Source organism: Cervus elaphus, chromosome 11 (genome assembly GCF_910594005.1).
Source record: "Cervus elaphus chromosome 11, mCerEla1.1, whole genome shotgun sequence".
Classification (NCBI taxonomy): Eukaryota; Metazoa; Chordata; class Mammalia; order Artiodactyla; family Cervidae; genus Cervus; species Cervus elaphus.
The window spans coordinates 35,029,587-35,042,778 of NC_057825.1; the positions used below are offsets into that span (position 1 = coordinate 35,029,587).

At 50.3% G+C, this 13,192-nt stretch overlaps 1 protein-coding gene across 1 annotated transcript in view; it reads left to right on the plus strand.

The window, feature by feature from the left end:
* Positions 1-394: 394 nt before the first annotated feature.
* TOGARAM2 (TOG array regulator of axonemal microtubules 2) overlaps positions 395-13,192 on the plus strand; it is a 55,904-nt gene continuing 43,106 nt past the window's right edge. The window contains exon 1 of the mRNA XM_043916542.1: positions 395-699. The gene's annotated coding sequence lies outside the window, so the exon portion shown is untranslated. The remainder of the gene's footprint in view (positions 700-13,192) is intronic.

The window sequence follows — 13,192 nt, forward strand, 5'->3', positions numbered from 1 at the left end:
TACAGCAACCCTAACAAGTCGTACTGTTAATATACCCATTTTCTAGATGAGGAAACTGAGGTTGAGAGGTTAAGTACTGGCCAGAGGTCATACAGCTGGAAGATGCAGGATCAGGATGCAAACCCAACTCTGCCTGCTGCCGAGGCCTGGATGTTTATACCACCTGCCCTGCAGCCTCTAAAAGTGTCTTGACATGTGAAGCAGAATTGGGCCCAGAGGCCAACTGAGGCCAAACCGGGGGTTATTTGCCTTGGAGTCTCCACCCAAGGCCTGCCGTGCTGGCCCTTGCTTGGGTTACCACGTGCTCTCTCTCAGGCAGCCCCACAGGACAGGCTGGCCACTTGGGAGTGCCCAGCCCCAGGCAAGCCCTGGAGGAAACAAGGCCGTGGGGAAATGTCTCCTGGCTCCCTCTCCCCCACACAGGGAGCAGCCGTTGCTACGCAGCCTTGTTTGTTCAAGGCTAGCCAGGCGACGAGCAGGAGTGTGCCAGCAGCGGGGCCAGTGGCTGCCCCCAGCACCTGCCCAGACGGGAGGCCCGCAGCCCGGGGCTGCAAGGCTGGGCCGGAGCCAGGGCGGGCCAGGCGTGGGGCAGCCCTGTCTTCCCCTCCCTGGACCCACAGCAGCATCGTCTGCAGAGAGGCCGCGGAACCTGGATTCCTCTGGTGACAGGGGTTTGGCCTCTGGATGGAGAGGTGACAGGTGATGTGTCCACCAAGCTGTGGGTGGGGGGATGGGAAGGGAGGGTGAATTAGGGTGCCTGAAGTCCTTGGTGCGGTGTCAAGGAGCTGATCTGGAGCAAGGACGAGGGTGCGGTGAGAGGAGGGTTACCCAGCTGTGATGGAGTCTAAATCACTGCCGGGAGGTGCCTTCCCCTCTCTGGGCCTTTGCACCGGGAGGTTGGATCCCTGCTCTCTGAGTGGAGCACCAGGAAGGAGGAGCTGTCCCAGGCTGGCCCCTTCCCAGCCACAGCCTCTGCCAAGGGGTCAACACTGCACCGTTCAAGCGCCCACCCAGCTGAGGCTCCCCGGGAGGGGGACGTGGGTGGGTGTACGTGCTATGAAGAACGTTAGGGGTATGGAGAACTCATGTGAAATGGAAGTCTTGGAGGGGTTCTGGGTTTGAGTTCTGGCTTTACCTCTTACTTGCTGTGTGGACTTAAGCTCCTTCCTCTCTGAGCCTCAGTTTCCTCACCTGTGAAGTGGGGGTTAAAAATACCTCCTTTGGCACTGCTTGTGAGGCGTGGAGACCGTAAGCCTCTTTGCTAGACAGAGGCCACTTCTCTTCATGCTGTTAGTATTGCAGAGATGATCCTGTTCCTTCCCAGAACAGACTTCAGCTTCCTGAAACTGAGGCTTTGCCAGCCAGCCCTCCTGGATAAGGGCCCATGCTGGCCCAGGGGCCTCAAGGGGCTGATATGTCCTCAGGAGTATTGGGAGGGCTGGGGAGGGCCATGCTTGGTGGGTGGGTCACTGAGGTGGGTCTCTGAGCACGGGGTGCCAGTTCCAGGCGGGTGGGCAGGGGTGAGTCATCTGGCTGGCCCTGAGCCCGCCAAGCCCACACTGCTCTCCACCACATCCTGGGAGGATGGAGCCTGCAGCTCCCCGACCCCAGGCGGGCTGGATCCCAGGAGTGGCTCTGTTTCAGCCCCTGGAGGCTTGCTCTGACAGATTTGAAGGAAGAGCATGTAATGGGAGCGAGGGACACAGAGACGTCAAGCTGGGCTCTGGAGAAACTTGCCTCTGAAGGCCTCCCAGTGCCCCCAGGGCCACCGCAGAGGCCCCAGACTCTGCTCAAGCAGTATGGATACTTAGAAGTTGATTACTGTATGCTCAACCTCTTGCAGACAGAGGAATGTATAGAACTCACAGTTTAAAGAAGAATGAATGTCTGTGTAGCCACCACCATCAGGTCAGGAAATAGACATCCACGCAGGATCCTAGAACCGCCCACCATGGGGCCCTTCCTTGTCACAGATGCCTCCCTCCCCACAGGGTCAATCGTATCTTCATTTTCCCTTGTTTTTCCATAAGGTTTTCCCATCTCTGTATGTTTTTCTAAATGCTTCATTTAACTTTGTCTTTCTTTGAACTTCCTATAAACAGAATCGCACTCTATGTGTCTTTTGGGTTTGACTTCTTTCACTGAACATTAATCTGTGGAGTCATTCGTGGTGTTGAGTAGAGTTCTGGTTTGTTCATTTCCATTGTCATGGAATAGTCCATGGCGTGAATACACCACAACTTATGTCTCCGTTTTCCTGTGGGGCATTGAGATGATTTCCAGATTTTGTCCGTATCAACAGAACTGCTATGAACATTCTCCTACTTCTTCCTGAGTTTACACATGCAAGGTTTGCTCTAGTGTAGATGCCTAGGATGGAATTGATCGGCATAGGGTTTGCATGTTGTTCCCTAGCGGTTGACCCATTAGCTCCTCACCCACCACAGATGCTCTGCATCTCTTCAACACTTGGTACCGTCTACAATTTTAATTTTTGCCAACCTTTGCAGATGGGTGGTAGCATCTCATTCTGACGTTAATTTGCATTTCTATGATGATGAGGAAATGAGCACCTGCCCTAGACTTTCTTCCTCATCACTTTCCTTCCTTTTTGGTTCTCCCATCCCCCCGATCTCTCTCGTAGCCTCCTTCCCCGCTGCCCCCCCCCACTCTCCTCAGAACTCCCTTTTTCTCTCAGTCCTCCTGCCCCTCTCCCCCCTGCACCCTCTCATCCTGCTTCTTGGAAAACCAATCTCTCATCCACATTATTTCTCCATCACTGATCTTTGAGCTGCTGACCTGGGCTCCAGAGGAGCTATCTAGAGGTCTGAGATTTTCAGTTTGTCTCTGCTTCTAAACCTTTGCTTCTTGGTCCAACTCACATCCTTTCTTGGGCCTTGGATTTCCCTTCACTTAAACAAAGACAGAAAAAACAAAGACCTTCCTCAGAAGCCATTTTGATTTCCCAGGATAACCTGGCCTAGACCCTGGAGAGGTACGTGGAAGACTCTAGCTCTTCTTCTCAAGAAGAGTTGAGCTTCTCCTGGGGGCACTGGGAGAAGGACAGAGCGCTGCTCTGATGTCAGCTGAGCTTCTTCCAGGGAGATGGTTGTCAAGGGCACTTTCATGGAATGTGACAGACACTTAGATGCTGGGCATGGTCAGAACAACTTTGCTGAGACTATGATGGGAAAAGAGGTATTATTTCTTTCCAGTCTCTTCTGAGCCTCTGGTACCTGTAAGTGTTCGCAGACTACAACTTAAATCTGGGAGCTCCAGCTACTGGGCAGGGATCTCTGAACAGTGGACTTGGAAGTTCTGGGGGCAGTAGACCAGGTCATTTTTAATTCAAGACTCCAGAACTATGATCAAGCTCTGGGATGACTCGTTCCTGAAGGTGGGACTCTCACGGTGGGCGGCAGGCTTCCAGGTCCCAGCTGCATAATTTCAGGCAGAATTTGATTCAGTAGCACTGAGTCCCACCAAGGACTTCAGACCCCGGGGAGGCACTGTCATGGCTGTGACCAGGCTTTGCACTGCTGAGTGACCGTTTTGGGAGGCCTCGGTAGATTGGAAAAGGCACCTTTCTTCCTAGCCTTGCTCAGGGCCTTGCCAGCTAGGGGCTAGAATGATGCCTGCAGGGCTGTGGGTCCTGGTAGGCAGTGGCTCTTGACATTCCTGGGTATGTCATACAGCCTTTCATGAGCCCCTCTTTTAAGAGCCAGGAGAGTAGCTGACCTCTGAGATTTCCTTGCAGCTTGAAATTTAGTGGCAGGAGAAGCAAGTAAAGGCACATCCTATTCCCACAGCATGAAACTTTGTTAAATTAACTAGGACAGGTTTTGATCTTTAATTTACATTTGCATTAACATTATAGCCAAGAGTGGGGAAAGGCTCAGAATATTCTGGATTTTATAAATTTATGGATATGTTACATACCTATTGTCCCCAGGACTGCCACTTGTTCATCTATCTGGTACTTTCGTATGAGTTAAAAAAAGATGCCTCTTTAAGACATTTTGAGCTGCCCTGGTGGTTCAGATGGTAAAGAATCTGCCTGCAATGCAGGAGAAGTGGGTTCAATCCCTGGGTCAGGAAGATCCCCTAGAGAAGGGAATGGTGACCCACTCCAGTATTCTTGCCTGGAGAATTCCAAGGACAGAGGAGCCTGGTGGGCTATATTCCACGAGGTTACAAAGAATCAGACATGACTGAGTGATTAACGTTCACTTTTCACTTTCACTTAAGACAATTTACTGTTATTCATCAGAGAAAGGCTATAATAAATGTGCAGATCTGTAGAGTCTGCAGGGTGAATGGTGTCTCCCCTTAACTATGATGCTCTTGTGCAGTGTCCAACCTGAACAATCAGACAGGGAAGCCCTGCCTCTCTCCTACCTTCATTCTTTTTCTTTTTTTTTTTTCATTATTTTTCAAATACAACTTAAATAAAACTTTCTCTCATATGTAGGCTTTCTCATATCTTTGAGACCAATGATTCTCATATCAGAATTCCTGGGGAGGGTGTAGGGAGCTGTTTCATACGTCACAGACCCAGACATACAGGCAGCTGTCCTCTTCCTCTCTTTCAGTCATCCCCCCAAAACACACACTGAGATTTATAAGTTGAAGACCACAATTCTCAGCTGTGTTGGGGCATAAACATGGTTGAGAAGTACTGCTCTGGGCACCTGACCATGAGATTCACCCTGTCCCAGGAGGTCACTGAGATGTAGGTGTGTCCTACCCCAGCCTACCCACTGACTCCTGCTCACCCCAGGGAACTCATGGCAACAGACAGACATCCTATTGCTTTAAGTGGCGTTTCCACTTTGCCACCCAGACTCAGCCAGGCCTCTTTAATTTTTATTTATCTGTTTATTTATTTTTGTCTGTGTTGGGTCTTCACTGCTGGGCACGGGCTTTCTCCAGTTGCAGAGAGCAACTCTTCATTGCAGTGTACAGGCTTCTCGTTTCGGTGTCTTCTCTATCGTGGAGCATAGGTTCTGGCGCGTGGGCTCAGTAGTTGTGGTGCACAGGCTTACTTGCTCCGCAGCTTGTGGGATCTTCCTGGACCAGGGATTGAACACATATCCCCTGCATTGGCAGGCAGATTCTTAATCGCTGGATCATCAGGGAAGCCCAGCCAGGGCTCTTAGCTTCTAGCCACAAAGACTTTCAAAAAGGGCATTTCCCTCTCCTTGAATGTCTGATTGCCTGCAGTAAAATTGTTATTAAACAAACAATAATGTTAATAGCCACTGTTTATTGAGTAGTTGCTAGGGCCCAGACACAGTGTTAAGTGCTTGTCCTATTTTATTGAATACTATCAATAACTGTGTGATAGACAGTGTTATTTCCATTACAATTAAATTCATGCTCAGCAAAGTTTAGTCACGTGAGTCACACAGCTAGCAAGGGATGGAATTTAATTCAAGTCTGTCAACTCCTAAACATCCTCTCTGGAGTACTGTGTACCACTACCTCCAAGAGCAGAGGACTTCAGCCCTGCTGCTCCCACTTAGTTGCACTGTGGCCTTGATAGTTACTTAACTTTTTTTTAATGAATTTTTTTTTTCTATTCCAAATTGTGTGTGTGCATGCTTAGTTGCCAAGTTGTGTCTGACTCTTTGTGACCCCATGGACAGAGGAGCCTGGCAGGCTACAGTAACTAAGTGAAGGAAACTGATTTCTTACTTCCGTGTTGCTATGTGCCAAGAACTGGGCTACATGGTGCTAAATGTTATGCCACTTCACTTTTGAAATTCAGTAACAAGGCAGATATTATTGTCCTTGTATAGATAAGAAGATTGAGACTTTTAGAAGTTAAGTGACTTCTCAATCTTCTTATCTATACAATGAGGACAGTGCTTGGCACATATCAACATGGAAGTAAGAAATCTGTTTCCTTCTCTTAGTTACTTCTCAGTGAGACTGTCTGTAAAGATGTGCTTTAATTTTGATTTCTTCATTCATTCATGATACAAGCAGTTATTAAGAGTTATTACTGGGATGTCCCTGGTGGTCCGACGGTTAAGGCTCCAAACTCCCAATGCAAGGGGTCCAGGTTTGAGCCCTGGTTGGGGAACTAGATCCCACATGCTACAGCTAAGAGTTCACATACCATACCTAAAGATCCTGTGTGTTGCAACTAAGGCCGAGAACAGCCAAATAAATACATTAAAGACTTATTACTATGTGCCAAGTACTGGGTTGGACATTTGTCTGCATTTCTGTAAATTCCCATGGGCCTACACCTGATGCTGTCTGGAGGACAGAAGGGTTACAGGAGGCTTGATCCCACCTGATCCCATGACGGCAGGAGAGCCAGTGGGTGCAGCTCTGGAGCTGGCGGAGGGGCGCAGAGAAGGAGCACTTAAGGCGGGGATGCCATCTCATCTGGGCACTGCCTTCCTGCTGGCCCATGTGCCAGTCATAGCTGGAGGCAATGGTGGGGAGCGGGGTGCCCTGAGATGCCTCTCACAGAGGGTCTGGTGGGTGTGGGTGTCCTTCTCCTGGTTCTGGGTGGCAGGAGGCTCTTGGGATTCTCAGCTCCAGGAGTGGCTGAGTCCTTATCTGGAAGTTGAGAGTCACTGAGGAAATCAGCTCTGCCTCAGGCTGACAAAGATGGAGGCATCTGGCTGGGGCAGGGGGGCAGAAAGGAACAGAATTTTTTTTCCCTGGGGTCAAAATACATCATATTCCAGGGCTTCACTGCTCTTGTGCTCTGTGGTCCAACCTCCTATTTCATGGATGATATCAAAGCCTTCCTGCCCGCTCCCTCTGGACTCCCCTCCTCTGCCTCCCTTTCCTCCCTGGGGAACTTGACCATGCCTAAGCCAGTTCCCTCCCCACGCCTCCCATCCAGGTAGCTCTGGGATCCTGCTCCATCAGTTCCCCTGCCTCCCTTCACATCTACAGCCTTTCCCTTCTCCTGGCTCTTTTTCCTTCTCCTATGCACATGCTCCAGTAGTTCCTACCCTTAAAAGAGACACAGAGAACAAACACCAACTTCACCCACCCTCACTCCGCCCCAGCTGCCTCCCACGCTCTCTCTTCTTTCCCATCCAGCAGCTCTGAAGAGTGATCCCTACCCATCGTCTCCTTGACCTTCCACACACTTCTCAACAGCAACTGCCTGTGATCTCTGGGTCCCCCAGGCACAGAAGCTGCTATCAGTAACCTGGTTGATGTCCTCAGGGCCACATCAATGGGCTTTTCTCAGTCCTTACCCCTCCCGACTTCTTTGCTGTGTGGACACTTCTGCTTATTCTCTGCTCTCTTGGTTTTCCTGGTACCCACTCCCTCCCTCCCTGAGTGTCCTCGCTCCGGCTCTCCTCTCTCGGTGTCAGGTCTTCCTAGTACCAGGCCCTTTCCAGAGTCTTAGATGGTAATACTATAGAAATGAATATTGCTTCCACAAAACTCTCCCCTCCCATCTTTTCCTCTTTGTTTTTGCCATGCCATGTAACTGGCAGGATCTTAGTTCTCCAACTGGGGATTGAACCCAGGCCACCTGCAGTGAAAGCACCAAGTCCTAACTACTGGACAGACAGGGAATTCCTCCACAAGACTCTTAGGCAAGCAAAGCTTTTCATTAAAAGAGATAGCTTATGCTCAAGGTAGAAGGTGGGGAAAAGGGGCCAGCTCAAGGGGTGAGTTACTTTTATGAAAAAAAGAGAGGGCTGGTCTCATGAGCACTGGTAATTTCCAGAAATAGTCAAACATCTTTGATCAGCGGTGGGTGGCTATCAGGAATAGGGAGTGTTTCTGTGGGGGAAAGGTTGGCATGAGAATTTTCTGCAAGAAGGCACAGGAACAGAAAAAGTTGAAATTGACAGTTGAGCGTCTGGTCTTGTGGCCACTAGGTATGCCAGGCATCTGTGCTCTAGCTTGTAGAGCTTGTTTTGCCCAAGGCTGTTCCCGGATCCAGATTCCAAGATGGTTGCACTCCTGCCTGTCTTGTTCCTACTAACAACATCTGCTCTCATGGCTTCAATCGCTGTCTGATTCTTAGGGGTTTCCTGGCCTGGGTCTCCAGCCCAGATCACCCTCTCTTGAGTCTCAAACCAACTTTCTGGATGCCTTTACCTGGGGGCCCTGGAGGAGCCACAAACCAATCTGTCCAAACCAGGACTCAGGGTCTCTCCTGGTCTGGCACCTGCTTCTGTGTTTACCATCTCAGCAGCAGAGGTACTCTGTGCTCCGGTTCTTTCATCAGATCCCTAGACTGGGCTAGACTCTCTCAGCTCTCCTATTCTCATCTGTCTCCCTGTCTTGCTGACATGGCTCAGCTTCTTTCCAAGATCTGACCCTGTTCTCCCATTTGAACCGCCTCTACCCCAAATCACACTCTTTTCCTCTCTCTCCAGGATTATTTCCACAACCTCCTGCCCTGTCCACCCACATCTGTCCTCCAGCTGCCGTGAGCTTGGTACATTACAGTAGAACAGATGCCACGGGGTATTGATTGCTTAGTAGGGGCCAGACTCAGTACTGAGTGATTTTGTGTTTTATTGAATGTATTATTGAAGTGGGGTAGGCAATATCTTTATTTTTGCAGTTAAGGAAACTTTGGCTCAGAGAAGTTTGGCAACATGTCTGTGGTCACACATCTCACAGGTGTTGGAATTTAATCCCATTCACCTTTGTATTTTAGTTCCTCACATACAGCTGAATGAGTGAGCAGATCTCAGACTTTCAGTGATAGGCTGAACTCAGGAGGTCAGAGTCCAGTGGGTCACCTGAGAACATACAGTTTTCCCTGGAAGTCTATGGGGTGGGCTACCTCTTGTTGGGGGAGGGGACGGGGTATGTATGGGAGTGGAGCTGTGAGTGGGTGACTATTTTCTGGGGAGACACTTGGGGTACAGGAAGGGGACAGGTCTAAACTCTGACATTAGAGGCAAATCTTGGTTAAGTCATGTATATTTTCTGTACCTAGTCCAGAAGCTGTGTTAGTGTCTCTGCTTGGGTCCTAAAATTTTGTCAAAAACTTCCTTCCCTAGGAAAGTTCGTCCTGGGTCCCCATTGAGGGGTCTGCATGAAAACACAGGTTAAATGATGTCATTTCTCAGCTAGAAATCCTTAGAGCTCCCTTTGCCTGCAGAACAAGCCCAGACTTGACAGAGCTGTGCAGGTACCGGCCCTCGACTACCTGCCTAGACTTGGGCTCTCCCGGCAAACACTAAACTCATAGGCCCGTTCGGTCCTCCGCGCCTTTGCTCAGAGTTTCCTGAGTCTGGATTGCCTTTCCTACTTCCCTGCCTATCTAGGTCCTACTTCCTTCCCAGCCCACTGAGGATGCAGCTTTTTCCACGGAGGGCCTCCGGGTGCCTAGTCACACGGAGCTGAGGCTATCCGCATGTGCCCCTCCCCATGTGGGGAGGATTGCGTTCTCCAGGTGTTGCAACAAGCATTCCCTGGGCAGTATAGACTCACCATGAAAATAGCTAGAGACTCATCTAATTTGAGCCTCTTACTCTGTAGACATGTCTGTCTCTTCCTTTTGAGCGGTGCCTGTGTCACCTGGGTCTGTCTTGAAGGAAAGGAGGCCTGGCCCTGGTAACTTTAAATACAGCGTGGGTTTGCCTGTTCGTGCATGTGTGTTTACATGCAGGGTGGGGGAGGGAGAGGAAGAGCTAATACTCGACATTAGTGATTACCTACCAGCCATGGTACTAAATTATGTTTGTACATGACTTCACTGAATCCTAACAAAATCCTTTGTTAGAATGCTTTTTCAGATGAAGAAATCAAAGCTCAGAGGAATTAAATAAACTGCCCAGGTTCATTCAAGAGGTCCAGGGTAGGGTCCCAGCCTCCCTGTGTCAACCTCAAAGTGGAGTTCTAGGAATCCCGAGGTGGGTGTTCAGGGCAGCCTGGGCTGGGAGGGCTGCTTACCCCCAAGGCCCCTCTCCAGTGAATGTTTCAGTGGGGACAAATTTTGGGTTCAAACTCTAGGTTTGGTGAGTCAGTCATCTTTCCCTTCTCCTCTCTCTCCTCTCCCCAACATGGCACAATCATTCCCATCAAACACATCTGAGCAGGTGAGCTCTGACTTACTGGAACCCACATCCCAGGATTGGGGGCAACCCTATCCCAGTCCCCCTGTGCTGACCCTTCCTCCCTCCTGAGAGCCTTGCCCTCCTGCCTGAGGACTGTTCATTTGAGGATCAGACTCTGCCCAGCTCCCTCCGGAGCAAGGTGGACCCCGTGGGCTGTTCGAGCCAAGGCACAGGATGGTGGGAACTTTGTCCTTGGGGCTGACGACATTCTTTCCTGGGACAGTACCTGCTTGTTCCCCTTCCACTTGAAACCTGAGTCCCCTTCAGTCACCTTTCTTCATTCCTGCAGTGCTGGTCACCATGGAAACTCTTTAGCCACAGTTTTAGTGGAAGGAGTGGACAATGGTCAGTTACCTTGGGTCACTCCATTTCCTGAGTGGGAACTCTGAGACTGAGGGTGGAGGAGCCAGCCACCTTTGGTGATTCAGAGCATCAGGGGGTGAGGAGGGAACCCTGGTCACCAGAACCCCCTCACTGTAGCCCTTTAGGTCAGGGACTGGTTTTCCCATCAGGGGACAGTCACTCCTTGATGCCCAGGACAGTGATGGGTCAAACAAGGGCTCAGTGGATTGTGCCTCAGAGGTCAGCACTAAGTACTGTCCATGCCAAACCTCAAAGCTTTGTCCTCATTTGGACTGGAATATCTGATTCTGGTTTTTATAGTTTGGGCGTAGATCTTTAAGTTTCCACCAGGCCTTGGGGAGGCACCACCCACTGTCCTATCAGAAGACATGGTTGTCTCTACACAAGTGTAGGCACCTTCCTTTGGCAGGCACTGAGGAGGCCAGCATGTAGACCCTGAGGGCCTGAGGGGTCAAAGGTATGAACGTAGGAGAGGGGAGGCCTGAAAGGGTCTCTGTCTGCTGGGTTGCCTGGGCAAGCCATGGAGTGCACTCAGCGTTCCCTTCCATACTCTTGGTGTCCCTCGGGCGTGGAGGAACCTGGGCCATCTGGTCTGCCGGGAAGGTAGTAGGGAGACGGGTGGGGGCAGTCTTGCTCAGAAGGTGCTGTTGAACCTTACATGTCTGGACCCTTAGGCAGCTCCAAATCTTCTGTTTAGCTTCATAAACATGATTACTATGGGGAGACTGAGACAGCATATCCACTTTGATAGCCTAAGGTCAGAGTCAGGGCTGGGGTCTTCTTACACAGGGAGTCTGAACTACAGCCCAGTGGTTCTCAAGCCTGTGTGAACATCAGAGTCACTCAGGAGTTAAGGGAAGAAGAATAACCAGACAAAGCCCTGTTGCCATTCCCTGAAAGAATCTGCTTCTGTGGAGGCCTGGGTGCCGCCTTGGAATCTGTCCTTCTGATCAGTTCGCAGGAGATTTTGATCTGCAGCTGAGACTGAGAGCAAGGCTGTAGCTAAACACCATGTTTCCACATGTGATTCACACAGAAAGTCTGCACTCTGGTTAGATACAGGTGGCAGGAGTCTGTGGCGTCCAAAGACTTTTATTCAGTCTGTTCCCCCAGGAACTTTCCTTCTGGGTTTTGCTGGAAGCAGCCATCCTAACAAATTCTTGAGTCTCTCTTGCTTAGAGAGGCGAGAGTTGGAGTGGGGGGACCCGTGGAATAAAATTTCCCTCCACGTCGCTCTGGAGAAGGGCCATGTCTATCAGCTATTCCAGGCTGCTTGTCACTACCGTGACAGGCAGTTGCCTTCTCCTCTGATTGTTAGGAAAATTCTCCTCAGAGAATCGAGTGGCTGGAGGCTGTAATCAGCACGACCTCAGAGGCTGGGCCGGAACCTCTCTTTGGCCAGGAGGGTTGCTAGAAGCTGCTCTGCCTGCTGGGGTCTGGGTGGGGACATGGTGGGCTGGCTTCCAGACAGAAGGCAGGTGTTTTCAGTTCCTGGGTTAGGATTTTTTGCTCAGCCCAAAGAGTCTGTCATTGCCTTCTGCCCTGTCCCCAGATGGTATCTCAAGGGACCTACTCTGGGGCAGAAACTGGGGGATTTGGAAGGTGTGGCCTTTGTCCTGATTTTATCACTGATCATCTCTGGTCATTCACCTCCCTACCTGTCAGGGTGGAAACGGGTCACTATGATATTAGCAGAGAGTTTAAAAACTGAGTGAACTTGCAGAGTCTGCGGCGAGACCTTTATTACATGGGAAAATAATGAAGTCAGGTTAAGGGCAGGAATGGATGACTGACCCCAGGGGGTTAAGGGAGGCTGGAAAGAGGATTGGAGGGGTCAAGCGGTCAGCTCAGGATAATGAAATGGCTGGGAGTGTCTGAGGTTGGCTTGGTCAACAAAGTGAGAATGAGGGCCAGGAACTTCATGCAGAAGAAGACCGGTGTGCCTGAGAAAAAACAAGGGAGTTAGTCTCTGCAGAGTCCCCTGCTGCATCCTTGCGTGAAAAGAGGGGTTGCAAGCTTGACTCAGCATGAGCTTCCAGGGCAGCTACCAGAGTAATGAGGAAAGTAGAAACTGGTGGGGAAAGGCAGTGTCAGACTCCCCCTTGATAACTCCACCTTCCCCAAGACCCTGAGGTGACCGTGTCAATACCAAAGCCACTAGCAAAGCTGGGTTCATGTGTTTCACTGACACTCTTCATAATGGACTGTCTACAGTCATGCAGACTGTCTACATGGACTGTCTACATAATGGACTGTCTGCAGTCATGCAGTCTTGAGAGTCCCTTGGACTGCAAGTAGATCAAACCAGTCCATCCTAAAGGAAATCAGTCCTGAATATTCATTGGAAGGACTGATGCTAAAGCTGAAACTCCAATACTTTGGCTACCTGATGAGAAGAAGTGACTCATTGGAAAAGACCCTGATGCTGGGAAAGACTGAAGGCAGGAGGAGAAGGGGACGACAGAGGATGAGATGGTTGGATGGCATCACTGACTTGATAGACCTGAGTTTGAGCAAGCTCTGGGAGTTGGTGATGGACAGGGAATCTTGGTGTGCTGCAGTCCATGGGGTTGCAAAGAGTCAGACACAACTGAGCAACTGAACTGAACTCAACAGTTATGCAACCTGGGGTCTTGGAAACTTTAAAGTGTCCAAGAGAGTCTGAATGTTAAAAGTCCCCTTCAGTCCACGCCAAGTGCTAAGTCACTTCAATCATGCCCGACTCTTTGCAACCCTATGGACGATAGCCCACCAGGCTCCTC